At 47.2% G+C, this 6352-nt stretch overlaps 1 pseudogene; it reads left to right on the forward strand.

Moving 5' to 3' along the window:
• The first annotated feature begins 3343 nt into the window (after positions 1-3343).
• LOC105068853 (uncharacterized) lies at positions 3344-5756 on the forward strand (annotated as a pseudogene).
• The last annotated feature ends 596 nt before the right edge of the window (positions 5757-6352 follow it).

Consider the following 6352-nt stretch of genomic DNA (forward strand, 5'->3'; position numbering starts at 1 on the left):
GGGTGTCTTAACATTACAGTTTATTTTGCCTGTTTTCTTGTTGCCTTTGATATGCCTTTTAAATCTTTAATCTATAGGTGGCCCTTTTGTTCTTTTTTTCTTACAATTTATTTGTTAAGGTATTCAGTCCTTTAACTTGTAATTTCCCACAGTCTGATTTTTGCTGATTTGCTGATTTCCTAATAGTATAGTTTAAACATGAGTCTCTGTCCTCTGGACCAGAATTGTGGTCAGTTCATATTTCATTTTTCTTTTGGTAGGACTGCGTGTGCTATTGTGTTCTTTCCACAGGAGTTACTTAGTGTCTAATTATCTCTTTTTGTGATGTCAGCAGCCAGTAGGAGCATCTTCAAGTTGACTCTTTTTTTTTTTTCTTTTTTTAATGGAGGTACTGGAGATTCAACCCAGGACCTCATGCATGCTAAGCACGCACTCTATTACCCTCCCCCCTAAGTTGACTCTTGTTTCTTTTTTTATGGTCTTGCTCTGTGGTATGGCAAGTTATTCCGAATACACCTGGTATATTTCCTGCTTCTCAAGTTAGTCGTTTCTCCAAGAATCCCTGGTTTCATTTACTGGGAAGTGATGTTTAAACAACACAAGCTAGGCAGAGGGGCATAATTATTGCTGTTGGGCTTGTAATCGTTTCTAGGACTTTTCAGTAGACAGATCCACAAACACCTGTCCAAGTGAAATGTTTAACTGTAAGGTTAGCCCCCTACTCCTTTCCAGAAACTGATCTTTAAAAGCAAGTCACTAAGTATAGGTCCCGTTCAAGGGGTGAGGAAGTAAGCTCCCTGCAAGGTCTCCCTCATTTTTTAACAGTTGTGCTATACATCTGAGGTCAGCACGTCAACAGTCGTCAGCATCCTATATTCTCCTTTTCGACGTTCAATTAGTATTAATTCTAGAAATAACTGTGTATTTAGTGCCTACCATCACCCCCTATGTCAACATCTCTCCTCATTCTGCTGTCTGAAGCTTGTTCTCCAGTGAGTTCCTCAGGAAGGGCTGGGAGGCAGAATATTCCTTCAGTTCTAGTGTTCAAGTAATAGTTCGTCTACACCTTATATTAATTGAATGTCTGACCGACTTTAATAAAATTCTTGATTCACATATAGTTTATTTTTTATTTTACAAAGAGGAAGTGGAAACTTTAAAAGAAAGTGTATATAATCTTTTCATTCAAACTAGCCTACCAGTATTTTAAAAGTCTCACTTATAAGTTAACTCTACCACTTTAATAGCTTGCGATTTTTTTTTAATTAAAAAAATTTTTTTTACCCTTAAGGGAGGCACTGGGGATTGAACACAGGGCCTCGTGCATGCCAAGCACACACTCTACCTTCTGCACCCTGTGGCTGGTATTTTTAAAGCACTCTCAGGGATTTGCGGGTACCAGGTTGCTACAATTATTGCAGTCCAGCTGTGAATCACCCCTGCTTTTTCTTCTTGTTACATTTATCCTTATCCGTATGCTCCGAGTTTTCCATGCTGCATAATAAATTACCACCAACATAAAAGAACAGTATTTATGATTTCAGTGTCTATGCTCTCGGAAGTCAAGCACAGCGTCACACCACAACCCCCATCGGGGTTTCGCGAGGCTGCTCTCCTGCTCACCACCAGGGTTGGGACCTCACCTACGTCCTCTTCCAGTAGCTTCCTGGCATAATTCATTTCCTGTTGAACTCATGGTGGCTTTGCCTCTTCCGGGCCCAAAGGAGTGCTTTTCAGGCTTCGTAACTCCAAAGGCCAAGTGGGCAGAGTGACCACAATGGACGGCAGAGTCAGAACAGCAGCTGGAATAGTTTGAGCAGCCGTGGTGCACAGACCAATGGTGCTGGCGACTTAATCATGGTGCTGCTAGGGGTGAAATAGATGAGAAGCCTAAATTTGCTTCCTTGATCTGGTTAAGCAGAAAAGTTCTAGGTCAAGTGATCAAAGTCTAACTCCAGTCATAAAAACAAGAGAGTCACATCCCCTCAGTCAGTTCTCAGACATGAGCCAGTTTACAGACCCAGAACCTCTTAAATGAAGAGGAGTCTGGGTCCGCTTGAGGAAGGACCCCGGTCACTACCGAAAACGTGTACTGTTAATCTTTCTCCCAGCCTTCCCCAAAGGGACAAGCAGCCTTTCCCTGGGACAGCTATGCGTTGAGGAAAAGGAAATAATCAGACCTTTCAGGGACACTGACTGTGAAGGGGCATTGATACCAGGAGACCTGAAATGTCACTGTGCCCCCTAGTTGCAGCAGGAGCTTATGGGGTTCTGGTCAGCAGTGGAGTCTTAGCTCAGGGCTATCTCAGAGTGGACCCAGTAGGTCCTCAACCCCACCCTGTGGTTATTTCCCCAGGTCCAGAAGGCATCATTGGAACAGACGTACTTGGCAGCTGGCAGCCTCCCCGCACTGGTTCTCTGACCTTCAGAGTGAGGCCTGTTATAGTGGGAGAAGCCAGATGGAAGCCATTAGAACAGCCTGTACCCGGAAAAATGATCAATCAAAGCCATACTGCGTTGCTGCAGGGACTGCAGAGGTCAGTGCCACTCTCCAGGCCTTGAAAGTTGAAGGTGGTGGTTCCCACCTCATCCCCATTCAGCTCTCCCGTGTGGCTGCGCGGGAGACAGATGGGTCTCGGAGAAGGACAGTGGATTATCACAAACTTAAACAACTGGTGATTCCAACTGCAGCTGCTGTACCAGATGTGGTTCCATTGCTTAAGCCAGTTAAGTCATCCCCTACCCCTGGTATGCAGCTATCCGTCTGCAAAATGCCTTTTCCTCCCCGCCTGGCTGTGAGTCTCACCAGAGCAGTCAGCTTTCAGCCGGCAGGGCCAGCAGCACAGCTTCACTGTGCTACCTCAGGGGGCTGTCAGCTCTCCAGCCACAGGTTACAGTTTAGTCCTTGGGCATCCTGATCCTCTTTCCCATCCACAAGATGTCACACTGGTCCTTTACATTAAAGACATTATGCTGATGAGACCTACCAAGCAGGAAGTAGCCAACTCTAGACTTACTGCTAAGACGTGTGTCAGAGGATGAGAAATAAATCCAGGAAAATTCAGGGACCTTCCACCTCAGTGGGATTCCTAGGGGTCCCGTTGGGTGCAGCATGTCAAGATAGCCCTTCTCAGTTGAGGGATAAGGCCTTTCCTACAACCAAGAAGGAGGTGATGCCAAGTGGGCTTCTTTGGATAGTAGTGGCAACATAGCTTCATTGCAGTGTGTTATTCCAGACCATTTACTGAGTGACCCCCAGGCTGCTGGTTTCAGGTGGGGCCCAGAATGAGAGAAGGTTCTGAAACAGGTCCTGGTTGCTGTGTCCTGTGATGCATCAGATCACATGACCCGTCACAGCCAGTGGTGCTGGAGTGTCCATGCAGAGGGGATGATGTTCATATGTGAACCACATCACAGGCCCTTAGGATTTTGGAGCAAGACCCTGCCAGCTTCCACGGATAACTGTCTCCTCTGAGAAGTAGCTCTTGGCCTGCTTCTGGGCCTCAGTAGAGACTAAATGCTTGACCGCGGGCTGCCAAGTTATCCTAGGACCTGAGCTGTGCAACGTGAACTGAGTGTGATCTGACTCATCAAGCCATGAAGATGGATGTCGCAGCAACACCCCATCCCCAAATGAAAGTGGTGTAGATGTGTCTGGGCCTGGGCATGCCCTGAGGGCACAAGTAAGCTACTTGAAGAAGTGGCCCCGATGCCCACAGCCCCCATTCCTGCTGCATTGCCTTCTCCCTCCCAGCCCGCACCCCTGGCCTCATCAGTAGCTCCCTCCGCTCCGTCTACAGAGGAAGAAAAGACTCGAGCCTGGTTTATAGATGGTCCCGTGTGACATGCAGGCACCACCCGAAAGTGGACAGCCCCAGCGCTGCAGCCCCTTACGGGGACATCCCTCAGGGGCAGTGTGATGGCAAAGTCCCCCAGTGGGCGGAACTGCAGACGGCACACCTGCCTGTTCACTTGGCAGGAGGAATGAGCAGATGTGTGATTATATACCAGTTCATGGTTGTGGCCACTGATTTGGTTGGATGGCCAGGGACTTGGAAGGAATAGGATTAGAAAATTGATGACAAAGAAATTCAGGGAAGACCTATGTGAATAGACCTCTCCGGGCAAAAGATGTGAATATATTTGTGTCTTAAGTGAATGTTCACCAAAAGGGGACCTCAGCAGAGGAGGATTTTAATAATCAAGTGGATAGGAGGACCTGGTCAGTGGGTACCAGGCAACGTCTTTCCAGACCTGTCATCTCCCAGTGAGCCCGTGAACAAAGTGGCCATGGTGACAGAGATGGAGTTTACTTGTGGGCTTCCGTTCATCAAGGCCAGCCTCTCTCTGCTACCAGCAGCGGGGGTCAACCCTGAGCACCCCTATGGCTCCATCCCCTGGGGTGATTTGCCAGCCACCTGGTGGCAGGTTGATTACGTTGGACTGCTTCCATCATGGAAGGGGTGACATTTTGTTCTCACTGTAGTAGACACTCGACATAGAGTTGCCTTCCTTGCACACCATGCTTCTGTGAAGACTACCATCCATGGACTTACAGAATGCCTTATCCACTGTCACGGCATTCTACACAGCATCGCTTTAGATCAAGGAATTCACTTTGCAGAGAAATAAGTGTGGCAACCAGTCCATGATCATGGAGGTTACTGGTCTTACCATATCTTCCACTATCCTGAAGTAGCTCACTTCATAGAATGGTGTGATGGCCCTTTGAAGACCCGGCTACAACACCAGCTAGGTGGCTGTGCCTTTGAGAGCTGGGTGAAGGTTTTCCAGAAGACCGTACATTGTCTGAATCAGTATCCCATCTGCGGTGCTGTTTCTCTGATACCCGGGATTCACAGGTCTAGGAATCAAGGGATGGAAATGGGAGCGGCACACTCATTGTTACCCTTAGTGACCCACTAGCAAAATTTTTGCTTCCAATTCCTGTGACTTTGCTCTGCTGGCCCAGAGGCCTTAGTTCCAACAGGAGGAATACTTCTACCAGGAGACATGATGATGATTCCACTGAACTCAGAGTGAAGACTACCACCCGGCCTCTGTTAACAGGCAAGGGAGGGATTGACTGTGGTGATCCACCCTGACAACCAAGGGGAGACTGGACTGCCACGCCATGATGGAGGTAAGGAAGGGCGTGTCTGGAATACAGGAGATCCCTTTGGACTTCTTAGTATTTCCATGCCCTGTGATCAAGGTCAATGGAAAACCATCCAGGCAGAACTACTAATGGCCCAGACCCTTCAGGAATGAAGGTTTGAGTCACCCTGTTGGGTAGATTAGATAGAAATGAGCACTGGGCAGAGGGAGAGGAAGGGGAAAGGAACAATCCAGAACACAAGGAACCTGCACTGTCAATTAACCAGAGCACAGGGAACCTGAGCTGTCAACTAACCAGAGCACAGGGAATCAGTTAATCAATCGATTAATTAATCAATTACAAAACCAGGACATAAAAACAGGAGGAAGGAGAGAGCGGCGCCATTTTCCCCCTCTTGGCTTGGCCCACTCCCAGTTCTCAAGAGTGTACTGTCTTTCACTATTTCGTTTACTTCGCTAATAAAATTTTGCTTATCACTCCTTTTCCTATCTCTCATCAAAAAAATTTTTTTGAGTGACGAAGAACCAAGGTGATTCTAATTTTCCTTTTCCCGGTAACAACCCCACCAGGTAAAGGACCATGACCAGTTGAGGTGCCTGCTGAAGGCAAAGTGAATACAGAATGGATAGAGTTATAAATACCATCTTGGGAGGTGGGTGGCACAGCTCAGTAGAGCACATGCCTAGCATGCATGAGGTCCTGGGTTCAGTCCCCAGTGCCTCCATGAACAAACAAACAGCAAAGATAAGATAAATACCACCTATGACCACATGACCAGGTAATTCTCAAGAGTATGTCCTCCTTATGAAAACATACGGCATTATACCACCAGCTTTCTTGGTTCCCCAGTTTACAGACAGCAGAGGGTCGGACTTTCTTGGCTTCCATAACCATGTGAGCAAATTGCTATAATAAATCTCTTATATTTGTATCTATTTATCTATATGTCCTATTGGTTCTGTTTCTCAGGAGAACCCTAATATATACAGTTTCCATGATTCAGGAGCTCAGGATAACATAACTGGGAGCCCGATCAGGGTCTCATAAGGCAGCAATCATGGTATCATGCAGGGCTGGGGTCTCATCTGAGTCCTCATCCAGGCTCCCATGCTTTCTGGCAGAATTTGTTCCTGTTGAACTCATGGTGGCTTCCTTCTTCGAGGCCCAAAGGATTGTCTTGGGCACCTTTTAAAGGGCTCGCTTGATTAGGTTAGGACCACCCAGGATGGTCTC

Source organism: Camelus bactrianus, chromosome 5 (assembly GCF_048773025.1).
Source record: "Camelus bactrianus isolate YW-2024 breed Bactrian camel chromosome 5, ASM4877302v1, whole genome shotgun sequence".
NCBI classification, from domain to species: domain Eukaryota; kingdom Metazoa; phylum Chordata; class Mammalia; order Artiodactyla; family Camelidae; genus Camelus; species Camelus bactrianus.